Here is a 27,933-nt window from a genome sequence, read left to right as displayed (position 1 = left end):
TTGAAAGCAGGGTCATGTAGAAATTGAGTGATAGTTAAATGCATCCACTAAGCAACCAACTAGGCACCTGCAGCCCTGTTTTCTGCACTGAGAACACATTGCCATTCCCTTAGATTTTTTGCATCAGAACCAAAGGTGACTCCCAGGGCTCCCTCTACACTATTTCACTTTGCTGAGCCCTTCCCAGGTGTACTGGTCAATGAGTCAAATTCTCAGCTGGGGGAGAGCAGACAAGACTCCGTATTTGGTGAGAACATAGAGGCCTTTCCAGAGCCTGCTGCTCCTGCTGTCATTTTGCTCATTCTGATTGAAACACTCTTTGTCGTCGAGCTCTTTCCCACTCATAAATATATGTCTGATGGGTACAATGACATTATTCTATTATTAGTCGCAAACCAGGGGCAAGTCGCTATTTCAATTGATATTGCTTTTTAAGTTATTACAGTCACTGTTCTACAGTTCCATAGTCACACCCTTTCCCAGATTTCCCAAGAATAATCAAAGGGAAAAAAATAAAAACCTGCCAGCACAGGGCTGTTCTGTTGACTTCTTGCCTCAATGGCATTTCCTGGAGTCGCTAGCAAGTTATTTACTGCTTACATAGTGATAATGGATCTGCATTTCTGTTGTTCCCCAGTGGCCACTGGAGCGCTCTCATTCAAACACAAGTGAAACCAAAGAGAAGGCAGTCGCCCTGCAGGATACCACACAGCTGTGCTTTTTAGTATTTCCCCAAAAAGGCATCTTATGGTAGCAACAATCACCTCCCACTCTAGTTTAAGTAAGCAAACTCTATTTTAACTACCTGTGATTCTGAGTGTTATGGCCCTATAAGCTATTTTATTTATTGTTATTTTTAAAATTTATTATTATTATTTTTTTTTGTAGACAGGGTCTGACCCAGCCCAGGCTGGGGTGCAGGGATGCAATCACAGCTCACTGCAACCTGGGACTCTTGGGCTCAAGTGCTCCTCCTGCCTCAGTCTCCTGAGTAGTTGGGACTGCAGGTGCAAGCCATTATGGCTGGCTACTTACTTTTTTTTTTTTTTTTTTTTTTTTTTTAAAGAGACGCATTTTCACTCTGTTGTGTAGGCTGCTCTCAAACTCCTGGCCTCAAGTGATCCTCCTGCCTCAGCCTCCCAATGTGCTGAGCCACCATGCCAAGCTCCTATAAACTATTCTAGAATAGTACTGAGGCACTTCTTTCTCAGTCTGGACATTCCAGCATGGGAGTGCCCATTCATTGACATGGATTACTGGTGATTTTGTTGGTGAGGCTGAGGCAGCTGTCCCCAGGAATAGAAGTGCTGTCTGCAGTGCCATTTAGAAAGTAGCCCTCTCATCCTGGCTAACACAGTGAAACCCCGTCTCTACTAAAAAATACAAAAAATTAGCCAGGCATAGTGGCGGGTGCCTGTACTCCCAGCTACTCGGGAGGCTGAGGCAGGAGAATGGCGTGAACCCGGGAGGCGGAGCTGGCAGTGAGCTGAGATCATGCCGCTGCACTCCAGCACTCTAGCCTGGGCGACACAGCGAGACTCTGTCTCAAAAAAAAAAAAAAAAAAAAAAAAGAAAGCAACCCTCAGCTCTCCAGCCAGACAGGAACATGTGTCACTTCCTTGTGGACTTGACTCTACAGGTCAGTTAGGGCCTCTTGCTACTGCCACCCCATCTTTGGTCTAGAGGGCAGCAGTTTGCTCTGTCATGGGCATTACTGGATCTTAAGTGCCACTTGCTTAAGAATCTTGTGATCTGAGATTTCAGGGAAAAGCAGCAGCAGTCATCTACCCCCTAGAGATACACGATCTCAGAGGCTCTGTGGAAGCATACCCATATTAATGTGTACAGCCTGCCTGGCTCCACCTCCACTTAACTTCTCACCGCAGAGAAATTTGGGGGGTGGAAAAGAGACTTGGGAAGGAACCAGGCCTCCTGTACCAAGTTCCTGGGTTCTTGTGCGTTATTGCTTGAAAGGGAAGAACTGGTGTTTTTGTTTAAGAAAGAAAGAAAGAAGAAAAAGAAAGAAAGAAAGAAAGAAAGAAAGAAAGAAAGAAAGAAAGAAAGAAAGAAAGAAAGAAAGAAAGAAAGAAAGAAAGAAAGAAAGAGGAGGGAGGAAGGAAGGAAGGAAGGAAGGAAGGAAAAAAGAAAGAAAGAAAGAAAGAAAAAGAGAAAGAAAGAAAGAGAAAGGAAGAAAGAAAGAAAAGAAAGAAGGAAAGGAAAGAAAGAAAGAAAGGAAGGAAGGAAGGAAGGAAGGAAGGAAGGAAGGAAGAAAAACAGGGATGAAGGTGAAAAAAAGCCAACCCCCGCTAGGTAGGTCAATGCTCCTAAAGTCTAGCCCTGTCCATGTTATCTTGGGGTATGGTGAGGTTGGCACTAGGCTGTGGTAGTTGATGGAAGGCCAATGGACTATGCTTGGCTCTTACTCCAGCAAACACCAGGCTTGGTGAGTCACCTAGTGCCTCCCACTCCTCCAGGGCCATGTCTTGAGTAGCAGGTCTCCCTGGGTGGTAAGATTTATGCCAACTGATGATATCAGGACCCGTGAGTTGTTAATAGACTGTGACGTCAAGTGGCCATATTGCCTTCATCCAATCCAGTTAAAGGCTTTTCTCACATATGGAAACTCAAGAGAGCCCACAGGAGTGATTCTCATAGAATGACTCACGGACAAGCAGGGGTCTGTAAGGCTTCTCCAGGTGGCCACTGATTTCTCATAGGATAGTGAGAATTACTCATCATTCTGCACCTTTAAAACCTTTCCTACTCCCACATCATCCCCATTGACAAATACATCTAACTTGAAATAGCTCATCTTAAAAACAAAACAAAAACTTTCCCTTGACCTTATAGTCCCATCCAACCATGGCCAAGCTCTCTGCTTCCCTTAATAGCAAAAGTTCTGAAAAGTCATGGATTGGTACCGTCTCTATTTCTCACTGCCCATTCTCTCCCAACAAGCTCACCCACCTGTTCAATTCTGTTCATGTGCTACCACTGGGCCCCACTTGCTTGATCCAGGGATCAACTCTCTGTCCATCTTACAGGTCTTCCAGCAGCTATTGTCACTGTTGACGCCTCTTTCTTTTGTGGAGATTTTTCTTCTCTGGGGTCCCAGAAACCAATAAATTTTCTTGGTTTTCCTCCTACCATATTATCAGCTTGACTTTTCTGCCTGACTACTTCATGTTAGAACCCCCCAAAATAAATCTCCAGATCTCTTCTCTTGCTTTGTCTTCTTTTCCCTTCCCTTTCCCTTCTCTTCCCTTCCTTTTCTTTTCCTTCTCTTCATTTCCCTTCCCTCCCTTTCCCTTGTCTTCCCTTTGTTCCTCTTCTCTCACCCTTTTCCTTCTCTTCTGCACTCCCTCTCCTGGTAATCTCTTTCAGTCTCACATCATCTATACATTCATGACTCTCAAATCTATCTTTCCAGTCCTTATCACCCCACGAAGGTCCAGATTCCTAAATCCAACTGCCTCTATGACACCTCTGCTTAGATGCCTAACAGATGTCTCAAACTTGAATATCCAAAATGAAATTCTTGATATCCCTCCAAAGCTTATTTCTTCCCCATTCTTTATTTGCCCAACAAATAATTCCATCAACTACTACCCAGTAGCTCAGATCCAAAACTTAAGAATCATGTATTTTTGACTCCTCTTTTTCTATCATACCCCACATTCAACCAACCAGTCCTATTTTTTCTAACTTCAGACTATATCCAGAATCTAATTATATCTCACCACATCCGCTGCTATAGCTCTAATCCAAGTCATTGTCATTTTCTGCCTAGGCCATAGCAAGAATTTCAATATCTGGTTTTCCACACTTGCCCTACTGTAATGCATTCTCTACCCAACAGGCAAAATAATCTCTTAAGCATGTAAAATCTACCGTATCACTCCCTTGCATAAATCCTGCTAATGGCTTATAATCACATTTCAGAATAAAATTTAGGTAACTTGCCGTGCCTATAAGACCCTGCATGATCCTGTCCCTCGTGCCTCTGTTCTCTGCTTGTTCACACTGGCTGTCTTCTAGCCTGTGGGCAGCCCTGGCTTGTTCCTGTTTCAGGACCTCTGTGCTTGCTGTGCCTTCTGCCTGGAACACTTTCCCCCGTGAACTCAGCACAATTCACTGTGTACCATGCAAGTCTCGGCATCAGTGTCATCTCCTAAGAGAGGACTTCCCTGACCACGCAGCTTAAAGTACTCCCAAATCCAGTCTTTATCTCATCACAAACGTCTTTCTCCATGTCAACAATACTCTCTACCTCAACTTATCTTTTTATTTATTTATGGTTTATTTTTGTCTCTCTGCACTAGACCCCACGAAAGCAATCTTGTCTGTCTTTTTCTTTTTCTTTTTTTTTTGAGCCTGTCACCCAGGCTGGAGTGCAGTGGCCGGATCTCAGCTCACTGCAAGCTCCACCTCCCGGGTTCACGCCATTCTCCTGCCTCAGCCTCCCAAGTAGCTGGGACTACAGGCACCCGCCACCTCGCCCGGCTAGTTTTTTTTGTATTTTTTAGTAGAGACGGAGTTTCACCATGTTAGCCAGGATGGTCTTGATCTCCTGACCTCGTGATCCGCCCGTCTCGGCCTCCCAAAGTGCTGGGATTACAGGCTTGAGCCAACGCACCCGGCCTTGTCTGTCTTTTTCACTGCTATTTCCCTAACTCACATGAATGCCCACCTGATATCAGAGGTTCAATGATATTTGTTATGTGAGTAAATGATCTCGTCATGGTGGGTTCTGTACTGTGTTTCTGTTTGCAGTATGAAGCCACATGGTTTTCAAGCCTGGCAGTTCGGGAGGATTATCTAGACACATTTTAAATCATGCAGGTTTTGAGCCCCATCCTAGTCTTTATTGGTGTGTCATTGACAGTGTCCTAATCTTTCCATTCACTCTAATGAAAAGCTTTAAAGTGGCCAAGGCAGGGGAAAAGGGGATTAGCCTTAAGGCTAATGGAGGTCAGGTTAAGAGGCCTTGTGAGTTCCTTGTTCCGTGGAGATACAAAATGTTAGAAGCCACTATATTGAAGCTGAGGGTGGGAGTGGAGAGGAGAGGAGAGAATGAACCCTGTGGCATGGGCCCATCTGGCTGTTGAAGGCCAAGGTCTGGTTTTACCCACTCTGCTAGCTACGTAAGTCTGTGAATTACCAGGGCACCCACCTATTGGCTCAAGGAGGACTCTTTTATTTCACCCTGTCCTTCAGCTTCAGGATCTAGAACTCTGCTGTCTAATATACTAGCTATGGTTTAAGACTGAATTCATTAAAATTAAGGTGTTTGAACTTGAATTCAATGCATTGAAATTAAATACAATTAATAATTCCTGGCCGGGCGCTGTGGCTCACGCCTGTAATCCCAGAACTTTGGGAGGCCAAGGCAGGTGGATCATGAGGTCAGGAGATCGAGACCATCCTGACTAACACGGTGAAACCCCATCTCTACTAAAAATACAAAAAATTAGCCGGGTGTGGTGGTGGGTGCCTGTAGTCCCCGCTACTCGGGAGGCTGAGGCAGGAGAACGGCATGAACCCGGGAGGCGGAGCTTGCAGTGAGCTGAGATTGCACCACTGCACTCCAGGCTGGGTGACAGAGCGAGACTCTGTCTCAAAAAAAAAAAAAAAAAAAAAAAAAAAATTCTTTTCTTCTGTCTCACTAGCCACATCTCAAGTGCTCAGTAGCTGCATTTGCTGGTGGCTACAGCATGTGTGCCTTTCCATCACTGCAGAAAGTTCCATTGAACAGAGCTGGTCTAGAAAATGGGCTCCTGGGACTGCTAGGGCATCCACACTGCTGTTGTTAGTGCTTTAAATGCCAGGCTTGTCAATGTACATGGAAATACAGCTCTACTCTGGTTAAGCAATGGGTCTCTTGAGCCCTGGGAATTTCACTTGAGCAGGCGAAGGGCTGATGAAAACAGCTTGTAAAAGTATTTGCCAGCAGACCTGCCCACACACAGAGATGAGGTACATTTTCAGAGACATATCATTGTTGCTCCAGAGGACAGGGAGAAAGCACAGCTATGGGCCAGGACGAGTTTTTCTTTTAGTTTGTGCTCCTCGAACTCTGAATCCAAGGTCACTCATGGGAATTTTGCAGGGATTTGTTTAGCAGGTTTACATTCTGTACCTCAAGTGAGATGATCAGCCACTTGAAGGCAGGGGAAATGACTTAGGTTCTTATAATATCTCCTCCTCAACACTTCATATATAGATGATAAATAAACACTAGCACTCGATCTAAGTTGCATTATAGTTAGCTCTGTGCATGTATCTCCTTATTTGTTCATGAAATCCTCAAGGCCAAATATTATTTTTATTCCCTTCCCTGCAGCACCTAGTACTGTGCATGATGAATAATTGTTTCCATAGAAATATTCATGGTTGGGAGGATAGCTGGAGCCCAGGAGTTCAAGGCTGCAGTGAGCCATGATTGGGCTACTGGACTCCAGCCAGACCCAGTCTCTAAATAAATCAAATGAATAAAAAGTAAACAACAAAATATTCATTTTGTGTTTTAACAAGGACTCTAGGAAAAATAAATTTAAAAAATTGTAAAAATGAAATATTTATTGCATGGTTGGAGGGAGGGAGGGAGAGATCAGCTCAGACCCACACTGGTAGAAGAGTTCCTGTTTCAGTGATAGCTCACCGTTTTAGTGATACATCACTTCCCATCTTTGAAATTCAGAACAGGCCGGGCGCGGTGGCTCATGCCTTTAATCCCAGCACTTTGGGAGGCCGAGGCAGGCGGATCACAAGGTCAGGAGATCGAGACCATCCTGGCTAACACGGTGAAACCCCGTCTCTACTAAAAATACAAAAACTTAGCCGGGCGAGGTGGCGGGCGCCTGTAGTCCCAGCTACTCGGGAGGCTGAGGCAGGAGAATGGCGTAAACCCAGGAGGCGGAGCTTGCAGTGAGTGGAGATGGCCCCACTGCACTCCAGCCTGGGCAACAGAGCGAGACTCTGTTCCAAAAAAAAAAAATTCAGAACAATTCAGCATTATTCTCTCTTCAGAAGGTAAAGAGGCTATTTTCCAAGTCAGCAGTGGGTGGATGAATGAAATAAAGCTTTTCCAGTGTCATCAGAGCATTCTCATTGGACTTTATCAGAAAAACCGGGTTCTTTGGCTTTTTTTCTGGTAGAAAGCTTCACTGGAAAAAGAGCAAACCTAATTCAGGAGGAAAACATGGCAATAGGGCAATTTCAACACAAATTGGCTATGTGTTATATGAAACATTCAGGTTCTACAGCATTTTATGTTACGCTTTTAAGACCGCAATCTTGAATGCTTGTCGTCAACTATAGAATCTTCTCTCACCACATCTGGAAATTAAGCTAAAGTGAAGAACACACAAATGTTTGTCTTCTCATCACTCTCTTCTGTCAGATACTTTGCAGCATGGTTTCGAGTAATCATCATTTACTTACCGTAGATTCAAGTTTGTATCTTCTACTATGTCCCTTCATTCTGAAGAATGCCCTGAGGAATTTCCTGCAGTTCTGCCTGTTAACAAATTCTGTCAGCTTTTGTTTATCTCAAAGTGTCTTAATTTTACCATTATTTTAAAGTTTGTTTTCACTCTATATAGAATTCTAGATTGGTGAGATTTTTTTCAGCATTTTAAAGGAGTTATTCCCTGGTCTTTTGGCCTCCATTATCTCTAAAAAAAAAATCAGAAATTATTTTTGTTTTCCTATATACAATGTGTCTTTTGTTTTTTGGATGACTTCCGTATTTTCTGTTTTTTGGTTTTTGGTTTTTGGTGTTTTTGTTTGTTTGTTTGTTTGTTTGTTTTTTGAGACAGAGTCTTGCTCTGTTGTCCAGGCTGGAGTGCAGTAGTATGCAGTCTCAGCTCACTGCAATCTCCACTTCCTGGGTTCAAGCGATTCTCATGCCTCAGTCTCCCGAGCAGCTGGGATTCAGGCATGTGCCACCCCTGCTAAATTTTGTATTTTCAGTAGAGATGGGGTTTCACCATGTTGGCCAGGCTGGTCTTGAACTCCTGACCTCAAGTGATCTACCTGCCTCGGCCTCTCAAAGTGCTGGGATTACAGGCATGAGCCACCGCGCCAGGACGATTTATATATTTTCTATCATTTTTGGTTTTCAGCAGTTTGACTATGATGTGCCTAGATGTGGTTTTCTTTATGTGTATCCTGCTTGGGGTTCACTGAGTTTCTTAAACCTAAAAGTTGGTGTTTCTCAACAACTTTTGGGAAGTCTGGGGCCATTATTCTTTCAAATGTTTTTTTCCTCCATCCTCCTTCTCTTCTCCTTTAGAATCCCTATTGCAGGTGAGTTAGGCCATTTGATACTGTCCTATTAATCCCTGAGGCTTTGATCATTTTTTCAATTAATTTTCTATTTATCAAATTGATTTAATTTTATTGATCTGACTTCAATTTTACTGAGTTTTAATTCGGTCATCCCTAATAAGCCCATTCAGGGAATTTTTCATTTCAGGTATTATATACTTGAGTTTTAGAGTTTCCATAGGGTTTAAAAAATAGTTTCCATTTTTCAAGTGAGATTTCATGGTCACTAATTCATTACATCTATATTTTTCTTTATTTCTTTGAACATCTCCCATTAACTATTTGACAATGTGTGTGTGTGTGTGTGTGTGTGTGTGCGCGCGCGCGCATGTGTGTGATGGAGTCTCCATCTGTCGCCCAGGCTGGAGTGCAGTGGCATGATCTTGGCTCACTGTAACCTCCGCCTCCCAGGTTCAAGCGATTCTCCTGCCTCAGCCTCCCAAGTAGCTGGGATTACAGGCACCCACCACTACGCCCAGCTAATTTTTGTATTTTTAGTAGAGATGGGGTTTCTACTACTATAGAAGTGTTGGCCAAGCTGGTCTTGAACTCCCGGACTCAAGAGATCCACTTGCTTCGGCATCCCAAACTGCTGGGATTACAGGCGTGAGGCACTGTGGCCAGCTTTTGATAACAGTTTTAATAACTCATTTAAAGTCTTTTGCTGCCAAGTCTAATATCTGAGCCATCTCAGTTTCTTTTGAGTGCTTTTTGCTTTGATTATCAATCATGTTTTCCTGTTTCTTTGAAAGCCTAGTGATTTTTACACTGAATACTGGACATTGTAGGTTATATATTTTAGAGACCTGGATTCTACTATCTTCCTCAGAAAAATGTTGATTCTCATTTTAGCAAGCAGTTTGATTATTATCTGATCGCCTTGGAATGTCCATGTCTGGTTTTATGCTCTCATATTACAGATAAGCAAAAAATCAGAAGTGTTTCCTAAGTGCTAACTTAGAAGACTCATTCTCCAAACTGTCTCTCAAGACGATCCTATCAGGGCTCAGGTTTAGGCTTTTTAAAAGTGGGTACGGTGTAGGTTGTACCACAGTCACTATTCAAATTTAAGTGAATTAGGACAATACAGTAGCTCGTGTCTATAATCCCAGCACTTTGGGATGAGATGCCAAGGCAAGTGGATCTCTTGAGCCCAGGAGTTCAAGACCAGCCTGGGCAATGTGGCAAAATTCCATCTCTAGAAAAGATACAAAAATTAGGCAGGCATGGTGGCATGTGCCGGTAGTCCCAGTTACTTGGGAGGCTGAGGTGGGAGGATCACCTGAGCCTGTAAGGTCAAGGCTGCAGTAAGCGATGATCTGCACTGCACTCCAGCCTGGGTGACAGAGTGAGACCTTGCCTCAAATAAATAAATAAAATTTAATTTAATTTTAAAAATGTACTTATTCAGTTGCCATAGTCACATTTCAAGTGTTTCATAGCCATATGGGTCAATGACTACCAGATTAAAATTGTGCAACTACAGAACATTTCTGTTACAGAAACTTCTATTGATAGGCACTGTTCTATGTCAGAGATCAGCAACTTTTTCTGTAAAAGGCAAAATAATATTTTAAATTTTAGAGCCATACGATCCTGTCATGTCTACTCACCTCTGCATTGTAACATGCAAGCGGCCACAGACACTAAGTACACAGATGAGCATGGCTGTGTTCTAATAAAACTTTATTACAAAAACAAGCAACAGCTGAATTTGGCCTACAAGTCATATTTTTTAGAGCAAAGGTCAGCAAACTATGACCTATGAGCCAAATTTGGCCCACTGTCTATTTTGCTTATTTTTTATAGCTTTATTGAGATATAATTCACATATCATATAATTTACCCATATAGCTCAGTGGTTTTCAGGATAGTAACACAGTTGTGCCAACATTACCACATTTAACACCTTTTTTTTTTTTTTTTTTGCAAAAAAAGTTTTACAGGAAAGCAGGTTTACTCATTTATTTATGTCTTAATCTATGCCTGCTTTCATGCCTCAATGGCAGAGTTGGGTATTTGCAACAGAGACTATATGGACTTCAAAGTCTAAAACATTTAGCATCTGACTCTTTAGAGAAAATATTTGCTCCAGAATGTCATCTGTACCCATAAGGCACAAGCTTCCTGTGTTTGACCTGGATTTCAGGGGTGTTCATGAGGTGTTATCTCTGCTCTCTGCCAGGCTCAGAACTCAATGTCCACAGCACTGCTTGCTTGATCTCTCATCCCATTGTTTCTCCCTCAACCCTATAGCAGCTGCTACTTGGCGAGCCTCAGGTGTAGCTGTCCATTGTATATACAGCATAACTCTCAGCCATAGACCTGCAAGGACTCCAGTACAAATTTTTGGAACCCATTTCTGTGTGGCTTGTCTGAAGCATTATTCCAGTGTGGTTTATTTTCCTTGATTTTAAAAATATATTTGTCCAGTCACTAGGAGAATTATTTGAGTCTGTAACTATGGTGTCTATTTCTCCTTATCAGATCTCTTAAATTTTGCTTTATGTATTTTGAGACAATGTTTTTAGGTACCAATTAGTTTAGGCTTGTATTTTTCTGTTGAACTAAAACTTCCACCAATACATTGGGAGCCTCTTGATCGCCAGAAACATTTTTACCCTAAAATCTAAAAACAGAGTGACACTTTTATTTAGATTTGTCTGTTGTATCTTTTTCCATTGTGTACTTTGAGCCTTTTGATCTTTGTGTTTTAAACGTGATCTCTCATAGAAGTGTATTTAAATTCAGTCTAACAAGTTTTGATTTTTTTTAACTGAGGCATTTAATCTATGTTCATTTGAATGTAATCACTGAAATATTTTATTACTAGATTTTTTTTTTTCATTTTCTTTTTTAATGAGACAGAGTCTTGCTCCATTGCCCAGGCTGGAGTGCAATGGCACAATTTCGGGTCACTGCAACCTCTGTCTGCAGGGTGCAAATGATTCTTATGTCTCAGCCTCCTGAGTAGCTGGGATTACAGGTATGTGCCACCACTCCCAGCTAAATTTTGTGTTTTTAGTAGAGATGGGGTTTGACCATCTTGACCAGGCTGGTCTTAAACTCCTGGCCTCAAGTGATCCACCTGCCTTGGCCTCCCAAAGTGCTGGGATTACAGGTGTGAGCCATTGTGCCTGGCCTATTTCTGTATCTTATTTTTTCTTTTATAACTATCCTGCATTTACTATATATCTATACTATATCTATATATCTATATATAATCATATATATACATATATATGTATATGTGTATTATATATATCTTCTTTTCTCCTTCCCCTGCCCTTTTTTTTTTTTTTTTTGCCTTCCTTTGTGCTGATTACTTTTTATTTCTCTCTACTACTTGGAAAGTTATTGTGATGGTTAATATTAGGTGTCGACTTGATTTGATTGAGGGATGCCTAGATGGTTGGTGAAGTATTGTTTCTAGGTGTGTCTGTGAAGGTGTTGCCAGAGGAGACTGACATGTGAATGGTGGACTGGGAGAGGAAGACCCATCTTCAGTGTAAGTGGGCACCATCCAATCGGCAGCCAGCACAGCTGGAACAAAGCAGATGGAAGAAGATGGGATAAGTTTGCTTGCTGAGTCTTCTGGCTCTTTTTCTTCTTCCCATGTGGGACGCTTCCTTCTGTTCCTCCTGCCCTTGGACATCAGACTCCGTCTCTTTGGGTCATAGACTGAGGGATGCACTGCGGTCTTCCCTAGTTTTGAGACATTTGGACTTGGACTTGAGCCACTTTCATCTTTTCTCTTTCCCCAGCTTGCAGATGGCCCATCATGGGACTTCACCTTTTAATCCTGTGAGCCAATTCTCGCTAATAAACTCCCTTTTATATGCACCTACATCCTATTGGTTCTGTCCCTCTGGAGAACCCTGACTAATACAGTTATATATCAAATTCCCTTCTTCTAAAACTCATCCTAGAATGTTAACAAGCATATTTAACTTCTCATATTCTAAATTTAATTAATAGGTTTACTCTCCTTCTTTACATTACATGAACTCAGAACTCTTTACTCCTCTTACATCTCCCAATTTGTATGCTATTGTTGCTTTGTGTGTCATGTCTATCCCTCTACTTACAAAAGTTTATTGCCATTGTTTTATGCAGTCCGTTTTTTAAAGATTTGCTTATGTATTTGCCACTTTCTTGGCTCATGATGTTTTCATCTCAACATTCCTCACTCGAATTGCCTTCCCTCTGCTTAAGACAAACCCTCATAATTTCCTCTAATCACTGTCTGTGTTTCCTTACTTCAATTTTTTAACTGCACTCTTATTTTTGAAAACTATCTTTACTGCATATACAGCTTTAGGTTGATGGTTATTTTCTCTCAGCATATTTAAAATATTGTTTCACAAAGAAGAAAACAACAGACTTGAGTGTGGAGGGTGGGAGGAGGGAGAGGAGCAGAAAAAATACCGGTTGGGTACTGGGTTTAATTTATGGGTGATGAAATAATCTATACAACAAACTCCCATGACATGAGTTTATCTGTGAAACAATCCTTCACATGAACCCCAAAGCTAAAATAAAAGTTAAAAAAAATTAAACAGTGACAACAACAACAAAATATTGTTCCACTATCACCTGTAGCATCTATGGATGCTATCAAGAAGTCAATTTCATTGTCATTCCTTTGTAAGCAATCTGTCTGTCTTGAAGTTTCATTAGGCTGTATCTGGGTATATATTTCTATCTTTGTGAAAAATCTTGCTTGGGTTCCTTGGGATTTCTGAATCTAAGGATTGGAGTCTCATTAATTCTGGGCATTTCTCTGTATCCCTTTTTCTGTCTGGACAGTGTACTGGTCTGTCTTTCGGTTCTCTAATTCTTTCTTCACTCATGCTAATCTTCTCTCAAACCACCCACTGAGGTTTATAAAGACTTTGTTACAATATTTTTCATTTCTAGAAGTTCTAGTTGATTTTTTTCTTGAATCTCCTTAAAAACCTTTAATTTTGGCAGGGTGCAGTGGCTCATGCCTGTGATCCCAGCACTTTGAGAGGCCGAGGTGGGTGGATCATGAGGTCAGGAGTTCAAGACCAGCCTGGACAACACAGTGAAACCCTGTCTGTACTAAAAATACAAAAATTAGCTGGGCATGGTGGCGGGCACCTGTAATCCCAGCTACTCAGGAGGCTGAGACAGGAGAATCGCTTAAACTCAGGAGGTGGAGGTTGCAGTGAGCCGAGATCATGCCACTGCACTCCAGCCTGGGCGATAGAACTAGACTGTCTAAAAAAAAAACCTTTTTTTCTTTATTTATATTTTCTATTATAAATTATGTTTACTCCCAAAATTCATACGCTGAAGTTCTAATTCCTAGAACCTTAGAATATGACTTTATATGGAGATAGGGTCTTCAAAGAGGTCATTAAGTTTCAATGGGGTTATTAGGGTGGGTTCTGGTCCAATATGACTGGTCTTCCTGTAAGAAATGGAGATTAGGATACAAAACACAGAGAGGAAAGAGCATATGGAGACGATGAAGGCAGCCACCTACAAGCCAAGGGGAGAGGTCTCAGAAGAAATGAACCCTGCTGACACCTTGAGCTCAGACTTCCAGTCTCCTGAACTGTAGGAAGTGAATCTCTGTTGTTTCAGCCACCAGTCTGTGGTACTTTATTATGGCAGTCCTAGCAAACTAATACAGCCTTCTCTGTTTTTTTTCTTCAAACATAATTTAAAATCCTTGTTTCATATTCTTTGTCTGAAAACCCAATATGTGACACCTTTTGGAAACTAAATCTGCTGTTTGTTTTTTCACGTGTATGATGCTTCCAGAGCATGGTATTTTTGTGAGTTTTGTGATCTGTGCTGGTGACCTCATGTGTTTTGAAAGTTCTATCAATGGGAATTCTTTGAAACAAATCTGAAAGGATTTGCTTTTCTTAGTACCATGAGCCTAAAGCCACTTCCAAGTCAGCAGCATTCTACACTAATTCTCAGCATGAGATTTTTGGGACTAACCAGGTAGTGTGAATTGAAGCTGGAAAATTGTACAATCGCCTGGTGTTTATGAATAATCAAGGCAGACATTTTGTTCTCTTATCCAAGTACTAAGTCTGGAGAAAGGCGTTTTTCCTTGATGTCCATGGTAAGAGCAGCGGTTGGGGTTAGTAGTAGTTGTAGGGGAGGAGTAAGCTTCTCTCCAATTTGTGATCATACTAAAGATATAAACCCCTGGGGCCCAGTTTTCTGTGTGGTCTTCTATTAGATTCTATACTTTTGCAAAGACCCTAGGCTTTTTCTCCTGTGGCCTGGCCACTGGAGTTTAACAAATGCCCTTGGGATGAAAATCAGATTTAGTGTTTCAAAGATAGTTCTAGAAGGAGAGGTAATTTTTAACCCAGAGCCTCTGTCAGTTCTCAGGAAGGGCCAAGCTGGTGTACCCTGGGAAAAACTTTAATGTTGCTTTTATTGATATTTTCATCAGTTACCTTCCTGATTATCTAGACAAATCTTTCCTTTCGACAGAGTGAAGTCCAGAAGGGAAGCATTATGTGGAAGTCACTTCTGGATCCCCCAGTAATTTATGTAGAGGCTGTCCTGCACCTGAGCTCCCACCCTCATACAAGCATGGGGGGCTCCAGAGACCACAGATCCCCCACCCTCATCTCTCCAATCACTCTGTCTCCATTTCTCACACACTCCTGTGAAAAAATAAACAGAAGCACCATCTGCCTTGGAACTATCCTGGTTATGCTCTTCTTTTTCAGAAAGTGCTTGGAATAGAAGCCAAACTAAAAAACCCTCCATCACCTAAAGCTGTATGGAGACAAGGCCAGGGTCCCTGCCTCTGCCACATCCCTGAAAGAGAACCTGCCAATGCTTGTTTCAGGCGGGTGTTTTATTTCAAAAGCCTGAGCCAGCCTATGGAGTGGATCTCTGGCTTGGAAGCATTTCGCAGGATCGTAACGTGAGGCAGGTGGCTGGAAACTGTGTCCAAACTCACCTGGCACTGCCTTCAGCCTCCCTGATTGCAGAGTTGGCCTCAGTCCCCAAGCTGCTCTCTAGAAGCCTGCAGCATCCAGCACAGGGTGAAAGAGGCCATCACATTGATATGTCCGTGGGCCCCAAGCAAAGGTCTGACTGAGAGATGCTCGACTCCTTCTGATTATTTTCCAGTTTTATGTAAAGCCTCCAGTGTGACTTATCATTAGGTTTTGATTCTCTTTCTTTGGAGTTAGTCTTGTCCAGGGGCGCGAACAGAAACTGCATGACCCAAAGACAGAGAGGCCCTCTCAGTTGGGGTCTCTGCTAACCAAAGCAATTTTGCAGGTGGGGGAAAAAAAAGAGTCCAGGCGGGGGCTTATTGACACACTTATTGACCTTCCGCATCAGCTGTTGTTGCCAGCTTCCCTTAGACAGCCTTAGGCAAGAACAAAAGAAGCTGAGCACATTTTCAGATTCAGAGTCAGGTCTGCAAAGGGCTGAGAGCCTGGGCATTCTCCTTAGACAAGGGCAGAAGGCCGCGCCCTGTCTTTGTTTCCAGCCTGCCCAAGCCCATGTTTTCAATAGAGTAATTCTGACCAATAAACTCTACCTGCTTGATGGAAGGTAAAAGGCGTAAAGGCTGAATAGTATTTAGGAGATGAAAGATCAGTTGAGGCTTAGGTAAATGGTTAAGCCAAGAGAATTCTTTCGCTGTTGATGAAGTTGGTCACTTGGAAACCAAGCTTCAGTTTCACATGAGCTCCATGCGTCTACAACACTTTTCAAATACTCTTCAAAAAATTAACTACTGACACAGCCAATAACAGATGGTGGGATAAAATGCTATCTGTCACTTTCCTTTTCTGAAAGACACAGAAAATGATATCTGCAGCTCTGCAAACCATCCTGAGGAATATTTGGATCTGACTGAGCAAGAATTAACAGGAGCAAGAAATACCCACAGTCAGACCAGGGCTTGACACTCAGTAACTGTTGGTAAATGAATGAATGAATGAAGTAAGGAAGGAAACATGTGCTCACCACATCTACTGCAGGATGTTAACATCTCTGAAAGTAGGTGAAAGGATTCTGTGAAATCCAACCCAAAACGCTATGCTTGGAACAATTAGGTTTATATTCCCAGAGAAGAAGCAGGAGGGGAAAACAACAACAACAACAAAAACCAAACATTGCTATGGTGGGATTCTGAAGTTTGTGATATGGTTTGGCTATGTCCCCACCCAAATCTCATCTTGTAGTTACCATAATTCCCACTTGTCATGGGTGGAACCCAGTGAGAGGTAATTGAATCATGGGGGTGATTACCTCCGTGCTGTTCTCATGATATTAAGTGAGTTCTTATGAGATTTGATGGTTTGATAAGGAGCTTTTCCCCTTTTGCTCTGCACTTCTCCTTCCTGCCACCATGTGAAGAAGGACGTGTTTGCTGCCCCTTCTGCCATGATTGTAAGTTTCCTGAGGCCTCCCCAGTTCTGTAGAACTGTGAATCAACTAAACCTCTTTCCTTTATAAATTACCCAGTCTTGGGTATATCTTTATTAGCAGTATGAGAACAGACTAATACAGTTTGTCATTTCAGAATGTCAGGATATGTGGATGTCATAAGAAGAAACCCTTGGACAGCCCATCTGTGTGTTCAAAGACAACCCCTCTACTAGCCCTGCTCACCACAAAAGAGGGGAAAGTCAAAGAGCAAAAGTAGGTAGGTCTTCAGGGCAAAGAGCACAGCACTTTTGTGCAGAAAACCTAGACAATAGGCCGGGTGCTCATGCCTGTAATCCCAGCACTTTGGGAGGCTGAGGCAGGTGGATCGCCTGAGGTCAGGAGTTTGAGATCAGTTTGGCCAACATAGTGAAACCTCATCTCGACTAAAAATATAAAAAATTAACTGGGTGTGGTGGTGGGCACCTGTAATCCCAGATACTCAGGAGGCTGAGGCAGGAGAATCACTTGAACCCGGGAGGCAGAGGTTGCAGTGAGCTGAGACCACGCCATTGCACTCTAGCCTGGGGGACAAGAGTGAAACTCCATCTCAAAAAAAAAAAAAAACAAAAAAACCACTAGACAATAATAATTATGAATAAATTTGCCAGCTGTACTTCATAACCTAAGGACATGATTAAAACAATGTTTTGAGGAAAATTATTAGGCATAAGCTCTTAGCATTAATAAATACAAAGAATCAAAATAATGCATTAGTTATTCAACTTAAAAAGTTTGAAAGAGAACATAATTATGAAACAGCAAAATGAAGAAATAAAAATGAGAGTTGAAGTGAATAAATTAAAAAATGGATATTTGGGAGAAAAATAAATGACTCCAAGTCCTGGTTCTTTTAAATAAAACAGATAAACCATTAATATCCTAAAAAAATGAGGGGCAAAATACAAATACATAAAATTAGAAAGGAGGGTGGGAAATAACACAAAGACAGAGAAAACACTTTTTAACTATGCAAATAAATTAGAAAGCCTAAGGAATGAATATACATGAAATGAATAATTTATCCAAATGCTGGACACAGGCAATTTCACAAATGAAATTTTAAATTTAAAAAATTTTAAGAAAGAGATTATTCTAATACTTTCAAAACTTTTCTAAAGAAAGTCAACATGTCCAATGTTCTTTATAAAGCCAACATAACACTAATACCAAAACTGGATAGTGCACACACAAAACTCACAAAACAGTAGACAAGTTTTAGTAATAAGCTAGTGCCAAAATATTTTTTTAAATATTGACACCGTAATTAGAATTTTTTTTTTTTTTTGCAACTGACACACACTCTAACAGCTCCTTGACCAGAGAGTAAAGGTAGCTCTATTATAAAAGAAAAATAATTTAAAGATTTCAAAAATACAAAAGGGCACCATGAGAAAACTGAGTTTTGATCATGGTCTTTGGATCTAGCTGAATGTTAGAACCACCGGGTAAAAGAATTGAAATCAGAATCAAGAGGTTAACTGCAGATAAACAGGTTTTCCAAGTCATAGACAACTGGGGCCAGAAATTGCTCATAAATATTTTCTCTGATTCCTCTAATCAAATGCAGGTTTCTTTTTCTTCAAAGTTTTTATTTTTATTTTTTAGATACAGGGCCTCACTCTGTCATCCAGGCTGGAGTGCAGTGGTACAATCACAGCTCACTACAGCCTCAAAGTCCTGGGCTCAAGTGATTCTCCTGCCTCAGCCTCCCGAATAGCTGGAACTAATCTGTTTCAGGTGCACATCACCACATCTGGCTAATTTTTAAATTTTGTGTAGAGACAGGGTCCTGCTGTGTTGCCCAGGCTGGCCTTGAACTCCTGGCTTCAAACAGTCCTCCCACCTGGACCTCCCAAAGTGCTGGGATTACAGGGGCGAGTTACAGCACCAAGCCCTGAAATGTAAGTTTCCTTTTGTGACAGTGAATGTTCCATTTAGGTAAGTTATTCCAAAATGATGATGTGAGCCTGTGAACGAGGTTCTACTTCCTGTCCAGAATTCTTGGAGAAGGCCAAACTGGTGAGGTGAGCGAGGCAGGTTGAGAGGTATGAGGAGTGGGGGGTAGGGGAGTTATATTATTCGGAAGAATAAAAGTGGAGCCTGCGAAGGGGAAGTAGAAGAGACAACAAAGAGAGGGGCTCTGGCATCCTTGGAGTGGAACAGATTAGTGACATCCGTCTTAAAAAAGCCCAGTCATGACTGGTGGTGGCTGATGAGGCCTAGGAAGCGATTAGCGCTGAAGTCATTAAAACGCCTCTGTGGAAGCTTAGCTGGCTGCTCTCCACTTAATCCTCTTAGGCAAACAGGCCATTCTCACTAGGCCGTGGATGGAGGCTCGGGTGGATCCTGGCCTGAAATGCCAGCCGACTTCGGGAATTAGACCCGGTATTCGCGAGGATTGGGAGGAAGTGTGTGAGTTGGTTTGTGAGGTGTGGAAAGCCAATTTGCTGATGGTATAAGTCTTCCATTTAATCCCAGTCAAGCACAAAGTGATGTAGAAAAAGAAAGTCTTCAGGATCAATATTAAGTGTGGCTTCGACAGAGCTAAGAAAGAACAATGGCTGGAACTGTGACCTATAACACAGGCTCTGCTGGGCTGACCAGGGCCCTGGGGGAACACAGGGAGAAGGAGTTCTAGCGCATGACCTGTGTGATCTGAGATTGAAACTGACCTTTTGAGGGAACAGGGCCAGAAGCTAGAAGCACCCAGAGACTGTGTCTATTCTTTCCAGAAGGATCCCTGTCTCAGCTAGACGAGCCCCGGCAGGCTGTGGTTAGATGCTCAAATTTCAGAGAATGGATTGAATGAAAGTCAGTCTGGGTCTGAGACAAGACTTTCAGTTGATAGAAATTGTTAAGATTTTCCTCTGAGTAATTTCTTTCCTAACTGGCTGTGAAAAGAAGGAACAAAGGTCAGTATTTAATTGGGTTGGGATCTCGGCGGCTCTGAGATCAGTTTCTTTTATCAGTGTGGGCTCACTGGTGACTGAAGGGGGTTTGTTATCCAAATTATATAAGATCTGTGTTTTGGATTTGCCACCAGAGAAGGTATTAAACAGTGCTACCTATCAGAAGTATCATGCCTTGTACAGAGTTTTAAATTCTTGAGTAGCCACATTAAAAAAAGTAAATGGAAACCGAAGAAATTACTTTTAATAATATATTTCCCTTAACAAAAATATTATTATTCCAACATAATTAATGTAAGAACATACAAATAAGATGTTTTACATTATTTTTTCCATATTAAGTCTTCAAAATTCAGCACATCTCAATTCAGGGTAGCCCTTTCTGAAGGGGTTAGAGGCTACCATATTAGACAGTGTCTAACATTGGATATAAAGGATTACATCACATGGTCCCTGCCCTCTGGGAGCCTATAAATGTGTACCTTTATTCTGTACTAAATGAGGTGGAGTAGTGGGGACGGAGAGACGTACCTGATAAGACTCCACTTGAGAGAGATGGGAGCCTCTCTCGGGTTTGACGCCAACTACCAGTGCTACGCAGGTTATACATGGCTCCCACCTCTTCTTAGGTCTGGTTAACTAATAACTGTGTCACCCAACCAAACCCATCAGAACAAATTCTTGACAGCCCAAACAGAAACCACGAAACCAATTGGGCTAACCCAAATTCACGTACCTCTTCTTACAGTATTTGAGAGGTCTCTATTCTGCAAAGCATTAGGGGGTTTGTGTGGGATAAGGAGGGAATGAAGCCAACACTCCAGGTGACCTCTGTAGATTGGTTTAACTCAAGAGCACACGTAATCACGTTATCAGGATCAGGGCCATTACTAGGACTGGTTCAGATACACAGCTCTTGCCACTCCTGAAAGGAGCTTTGGCCAATACCTCCACAGTTTAGGGGTGTAACATTTTGCAGTGCCTCAGTCCTTTAAATGCAGCCAGCTTCCCCTGAGCCCTGAGCTGGGCTGCAGCCAGCACACCTAGGCCTTCACTGGCTCCAGTGCCTGGTCTGTGTGGTTGGCCAGCACTGCCGTCTCACCCTCCAGACCCTCCGAGCCCAGGCTCTGAACTCTGGTTTGACAGCATGGCTTTTCATATCAACGCCTAGATCCCTTCCGACTCTCTTTTCTGATTCCTTGAACTAGCATCTCAGTTACCTCTGCATGCTTTCCTGACACATCAGTTTCCCAAATGTGGGTAGTCATCTCTGCCACAAGGACCCTGGGAGCCCTCCCCAGCCAGGCTTGGTCAGGCCTTCTCTGCCTTCCTCTCTTCTCTCCCTAACAGTGGAGAGACATTTGGATACAATGAGGTCTGGGGCTAATCCCATCCCCTAGGCCCTAGGAGGTCCCTGTTAAAAGGACCAAGTGGGCCAGGCATGGTAGCTCACGACTATAATCCCAGCTCTTTGGGAGGCCGAGGGTGGATCACAAGGTCAGGAGATAGAAACCATCCTGGCCAACACAGTGAAATCCTGTCTCTTCTAAAAATAGAAAACTTAGCTGGGCGTGGTGGCGCATGCCTGTAGTCCTAGCTACTCAGGAGGCTGAGGTTGCAGTGAGCCAAGATCACGCCACTGCACTCCAGCCTGGCAACAGAGCAAGACTCCATCTAAAAAAAAAAAAAAAAAAAAATCACCAACTGTGGGTCTCACAGTCCTGGCCCTGCTCCAGGCCTTTCTTCTTGCCTCATCCTACTCTGTCTCCAGCTCCCTGCAGCTATTTTGTTCCCTTAAGCGAGTTGACTCCTTCCCCATTCATAATGTACTAATTTCAGAACACCCAACTTCTACATATACAAATTCTCAAAAATCAGTGCCTAAAAACTAGTGATGTCATTGTTCATTATTTCTTTCTTTCAAGAAATATTTATATTGCACAAATCCATGCAGCACAATCGATTTTCTTTTATGGCAGCTGGATACTGTGTCGTATCACTGTGTGATGACTTTCTTTGTAGGTTATACCCCCTACCCTGATGACAATGCATTAATGGCTATAAATGCTCCCCAGAAGAGCTTCAGCCTGTCCTGAGATCTGCAACACAAGGAGGTTTTTTTTTTTTTAAATACTTTATGTTCTAGGGTACATGTGCACAACGTGCAGGTTTGTTACATATGTATACATGTGCCATGTTGGTGTGCTGCACCGATTAACTCGTCATTTACATTAGGTACTTCTCCTAATGCTATCCCTCCCCACTTCTCCCACCCCACAACAGGCCCTGGTGTGTGATGTTCCCCTTCCTGTGTCCAAGTGTTCTCATTGTTCAGTTTCCACCTATGAGTGAGAACATGCAGGGTTTGGTTTTCTGTTCTTGCGATAGTTTGCTGAGAATGATGGTTTCCAGCTGCATCCATGTCCCTACAAAGGACATGAACTCATCCTTTTTTACGACTGCATAGTATTCCATGGTGTATGTAACACAAGGAGTTTTTAACCTGGGAAGTGTGCTTAATTCTTCTACTGCCTCTTCTTGAGGGCTGCCTAAGTACAAAATGTTTGGTCTCCTGGAGGGTGCCTAGGCTAACAGTGAGAATTGGATAGCTCCAGCAGGGCCTTGGGCATTGGGCCTATGGAGTAGCCTGTACTTCCTGCTCTTTTCAACACTTAAAGGGAGAGGTGGCCGAGTTCTCTCTGAGAGTTGCTCTATGGCAGTGGCGGCAGCCAGCTGAATATCATGGGAACATGCCTGCTCCATGAAAGGGTCATATATGCAAAGTAGCCCCCAAAGGTGAAAAGAGCCAAGAAACCAAAGAACAAGGCAGACAACTCCAGTTTGTTAGTAAAGGATGTTTTACTGGGGGAACTTACAGATGGAAGCATGGTCTTTAGTGGCAGCAATACAGGTAGATCTCTGCACCTGTCACCCCCAGAACCAGGGCTTATATACCATAGGGAAAGGGTATGGGTGCCCTGTGCAAGACAATGAAAGCCTACCCTCCAGAAGAGGCAAGAATGCTGCATGCATCAAAGCCTGTAATTTGTGCAACAACATCCAGGTTGACATGTTCTTACATTAGGGACAGTAAATCAAGTAATAATCAGGAGGCATTCACGAGACAAGGGCTAATCAGAAGTGAAAACAGCAAATTAGCCCCCAAGATGGCATCACTTGTATCTCCACTTCCTCTTGGTAATAGTCATATGCTCAACCTTCTACTGTGATTTGGAGCAAGTGGCTTCCTCACACTTGGTTCAGGTTGCTGACCTGTCAGTAAAATAAGATTAAAGGACACATAAAAATGTCACTGGACATATCTTGTCAGCAGCCCTTTGAGTGCACACAAAGGCTATTGGTAAAGCTGAAGGCAAAGCAGATGTGAAGCTGGGGTTCTACCCAACTAAGTCACGGGTCAGCAGCATTCGAAGGGCCCTTCTGATGATGTGCACCGCATACAGTGTTTGCGACAACCTAGGATACATTTTGTTGTTGGATCCCATTGGAGGTAAGGGATTGAGAGAGACGGATGTGTGCATAGGCACGAACGGGATTGTTCACACATCCCTGCACTTTCAGGGTGTGTCCTATTAGGATTTCCTGAGCATAAGCACAAGGGGAGGGTGAAAAGTCCCACTGTTACCTGCATTCCATGAAAATCCACTGGTTTTGGCTCCAGTTTTTGCTCAGTGTCCAACTAAAGCAGCATTTAAAAAAATGGAAACCCTGAGACATTTCTATTGTTCTGAATCAGCTGAGCATGGATGCTGAAATGTCTCTGCTTCCCACTAGGGGGAGCTTGTCATGCAGCACCAGAAACAGGACCGCGGGAGCTGGTATTGGGGAGGCTGAGCTGGAACGCGATTAGATTTGGTGCCTATGGCTCTTCTAACGAGAAGCACATCTCTTTTTTGTGTTTTGGCTTCGATATGATTTGGTGGCTAGATTTAATTTTTGTGCCACCAGAGTGGATGTTATAGCTCCCATTTTGTAATCTAAAAAGCTTACACACTTTTTCTACAGCACGGTGCTTTTTTTTTCTTTCTTTCTTTCTACTCTCAAATTGTATACATAATGATCCCTTCTTTAAGGCACTGAGCCGGGCCCCACACGAAGTCTAACGAGCAGGTGGGCTTCTTCTCCATCACTGTTAACTGGCTCGGGGTCCATTTCACAGAATCTACCGTCTATCGGGGCTGTCAACAAACTGTGCCCTTCTAATTCAGTGTGACCAGCCTTGTATAGCTACTGCCAAACCTACTGTGTTCTCTATCACTTTCCCCGTATTAAATATAGTTAAGAGGAGAAGGGGTGATCTTCGCTTTTTGAATATTTTTATTTCCTGGTTGAAAAACAATTGAGTAGAATGTTTTTGTTTCTAGAGGGGGTGACATGGAAATGTTCTATTTCAGTGGTAGGAGCAGCAGAAAAAGTGTCACTCTGATGTGAGAAATTGTGTTTCAATCCCTGCAATGCCCCTTACTTACTGACTAAAGGCTCTCAGTCTACTGTAACCCACCAGGCTTCCATTTCCATCAGTTAAGTAGGGATAACAATACCCATTTCGTGTGCGTGTGTTTAATGAGAATGGATAAAGATAGGCAGTTGAAAAGACACAGCACAGTCCGGGCAGGTTGGGTCACGCCTGTAATCCCAGCACTTTGGGAGGCCGAGGCGGGTGGATCACGAGGTCAGCAGATTGAGACCATCCTGGCTAACACGGTGAAACACCGTCTCTACTAAAAATGCAAAAAATTAGCCGGGCGCGGTGGCGGGCGCCTGTAGTCCCAGCTACTCGGGAGGCTGAGGCAGGAGAATGGCGGGAACCCGGGAGGCGGAGCTTGCAGTGAGCTGAGATCACGCCACTGCACTCCAGCCTGGGAGACAGAGCGAGACTCCCTTTCAAATAAATAAATAAACAAACAAACAAAGACACAGCACAGTGACTGGCACATAGCAGGTGTCACTCCATTCCTCTTTCCCTTTGGTCAGGAATCCTCTTTGCTGTTTGATCACTTTTAAAGACAATCTCTCACGTTTTCTTCCTTGTATTATTTAATAATCTTTTCACCTGATCAGTGTAAGATAAGGAAATCTTAGTACAGAAAAATGGGGAGTAGACAAATGGCAAAGAGAAAGCTATCCTTTAGGAACAGAAAACACAACTTAATTACATTCACAGTGGATCAAAAGGGCTTCCTGCATCAGGCACCTACAGTTTGCTGCCTCTCCTATGTCCCACCTGTGTCTCTCTGTCCACTACTCATCACCAGATGCCAGGGCCACCCCCAACAGCGGTGCCTGCATTCCTTCTTGATTTAGTATCTTTTTGTAATTGATACATAATATTTTCACATATTCATGGTGTATATGTGATGTTTTGTTACATGCATGGAATGTGTTATGATCAAGTCAGGGTATCAGGGTATCCAGCTTGAGTATTTATTTCCAGGTGCTGGGAACATTTCAAGCCTTATCTAGAAGATAGCTAGAAGCTATTTTCAAAATATGTAATGCAGTTGCCCAATTCTACTATCTAACATTAGAACTTACTCTTTCTAACTATATGTTTATACCTCTAACCAACCTTTCTTCATTCTCCCACCTTCATGTCCTTCTTAACTGCTAGTAACTACATTCTACTCTCTACCTCCATAAAATCACCTTCTTTTAGCTCCCACATATAACTGAGTAAATGCAATAAAAATATGGAAAACTTCACAAATTTGCACAGCATCCTTGTGCAGGGCCATGCTAATCTTCTCTGTATCGTTCCAATGTGCTAATTACTAATGTACTAAATACGAATACTTGCTGCCAAAGTAAGCACAGATTTAGGATCTTTGACATGATCCCAAAAAGATAGACATTGCAGTGCTTTGGTAGATGATATCCAATTGAGGTTCTGCTTCTGCAGAATTAAATTACCATTTTACGCAGTCTTTTGGAAGATCCCGGGATTTGATAAAGAATTTCATGAGAATCTAAATCCAAGATTTCTCCACTCATTGGGGCCTGGTTTACTGATATCTGGCTATAAAATCCCAACAACAGGATAGATTTCAGTTCAATTCTGAACTGCCTTCTTGGCTTCCCAGTTGATATAAGACATGCATTCTAGTGGAAACACGTTGCTGAATGTGGCTAAGCCATAGAGCTGTATTACCCCAGGTTAGCTTTATTTTGTATAAGTAGACTTTCTGTGAGCTGCCTTGGGAGCTTTTTCATTATGTATAATTTCATACCTATGGAATATGAGGCTCAAATTCTAAATGACTGTCTCGCCAACTTTTAGAATTTACCTGCTTTTAAATTGGGAACAATCTGTTCCTTTGTAAATGTTCTGAACTGGAACTATAATTCAGATAAATAAGGGCATTTCTAAATGACAGAGCCCAAAGGATATCTGTTTGCAAGAGGGACAGATGCCCCTCAGGAAGACAAGCAGGGGAGCACTTGTTCTCAGATCATGAGTCAAGGTCAGAGAGTGAGATGACTCTGGGTAATGGAGACTGCACTTCAGGCCATCCCCGTAGACAAATGCTCGTGTCTTAAAGAAAACGAGAGGCAAAGACACAGTGAGAAAATCCTGAAAGCTGCAATGCATTGGAAATGCTGCCTGCATTGGAAGTAGGGTTATGGCAGGGACATCAGTCTCCTTGGTGTAAGCAGAGTAAGAACCAGGAACAGCAGCAGCATCCGTGACAAAAGCATTCACATTAGAAGCCCCAGGTGTGGCCACTGTGAGCTGGAATAGGAAACAGTAAAGGGGTCATTCCTCAGGTCATTGGGAAGAGGCGTGGAGCACAGGCAACACATAGGCACCTCCATCATGATTTCACAGGATGCGGGGCAGCTGGAAATGCCAGAGACATGTATTGCAAGTATTGCTGTGACCATATGTTTTTGCTTCCAAACTGGTAGGGACAAGGAAGCCTCCTTGCATTAAAAAAGTTTTTTTTAACGTGTATGTGTGTATATAAATCTAGCTGATTCCTGCCAGACACTAACATTGCATTGCCCAGCAAATAAAAAGGAAAGAAAAAGGCCCTCAGATCTTTAAAAACTGGACTGGGAACTGACCATCACAGTCCATCAGACGTGTCTGATCCCTGGCACTGTCCCTCCAGCTCCCGAGCCCTCTTCCTCTGTCTGCCCTCCTGGCTTTTGACTCTAGGTTTCTAACAGATCCTGACTCCCGCCTGTGTGCCATTCTGATTTTGCATCTCTCTTTGCTTCCACTGGTACCTGACTCAGTCTCTCTGTTTGTCTGCTGCCTTGAGCAGAAATTCCTAAAGAATTTCTGAAACCAACTCAATCCTCCCATAGGTAGTTTTTTGGACAAACATAGAGATTGACCTTTCTGGTCTTAAAACTTGAAACTACATTTATTTTGTCTGAGTTCCTTCCTCAGGAAATGACCTCCAACCTCCCCAAAAAAGTATCAAAGAACTGAAACTCACCAGATTGCCACATCCAGACAATGAGATGCCTGACCCCTCATTCATCACGATGGCTTCCTTGCCCCTTCCTAGTTCCTGTTTTCTTCCCTGCTATATGGATCCTTAGTTTTAGTTGGTCAGGGAGATGGACTTGAGACTGAGCTCTCATCTCCTCAGCTGCAGCGCCCGATTAAAGCCTTCTTCCTTGGCAATACTCATAGTCTCAGTCATTGGCTGTCAGTCACTGGCTTTCTGTGTAGCAAGCCACAGAATCCAGACAGAATCCCTGGTGTTTCAGTAATATTTCCACAAAATACAGTTCCAAAGGTGTTGTGTAAACAAATAATATATGTATGCAAATGAATAAAAATAAACCAGTTCATAGAGAACAGAGGTTCTGCCCATTTTCCCAATATCCAACCCTGTGCCTTGTATACAGAAATTGCACAATAAATACTGACTGCACGAAGAGATGGCCAAGTTTCAGAAACTGGGGTTAAACTTAAAAATACATTTCTTTGACTTTGGAATGTTAATTAGCCCTTAATATATGACAAAGCGTTGAGAATAAATCTTGACCCATAAGCCTAGCTTATGAGCTCATAGCTTAGATCAGGTGATCTAAGATGGATCATGGATTTAAATGTAAAACTGGGACTATATATTGTATTTAAACAGATTTAAATGTAAAACTATAAAACTTTTAGAATAAATCATAAGAGAAAATCTCCAGGACCAAGGGTTAGGTGAAAGATTAGTAGACATGACACCAAAATGCAGTCCATGAAAACAAAGTA

General features: G+C 42.5%; 1 protein-coding gene and 1 pseudogene across 7 annotated transcripts in view; one reads left to right on the top strand and one right to left on the bottom strand.

Moving 5' to 3' along the window:
- LOC114680180 (uncharacterized) overlaps positions 1-27,933 on the top strand; it is a 70,003-nt gene that overhangs the window by 21,593 nt on the left and 20,477 nt on the right. For 2 of the 7 annotated variants that reach the window (XR_013397065.1, XR_013397067.1), the window contains 2 exons: positions 16,877-16,999; positions 18,562-18,683. The exons of the other annotated variants lie outside the window; for them this stretch is intronic. The gene's annotated coding sequence lies outside the window, so the exon portion shown is untranslated. The remainder of the gene's footprint in view (positions 1-16,876; positions 17,000-18,561; positions 18,684-27,933) is intronic. 7 annotated transcript variants of the gene reach the window in all.
- Positions 25,397-25,497, bottom strand: LOC114680451 (U6 spliceosomal RNA; annotated as a pseudogene).

Source organism: Macaca mulatta, chromosome 8, assembly GCF_049350105.2.
Source record: "Macaca mulatta isolate MMU2019108-1 chromosome 8, T2T-MMU8v2.0, whole genome shotgun sequence".
Classification (NCBI taxonomy): domain Eukaryota; kingdom Metazoa; phylum Chordata; class Mammalia; order Primates; family Cercopithecidae; genus Macaca; species Macaca mulatta.
The sequence above is the reverse complement of the archived record's forward strand: the minus strand, read 5'-3'. Positions and strand labels throughout refer to the sequence as shown.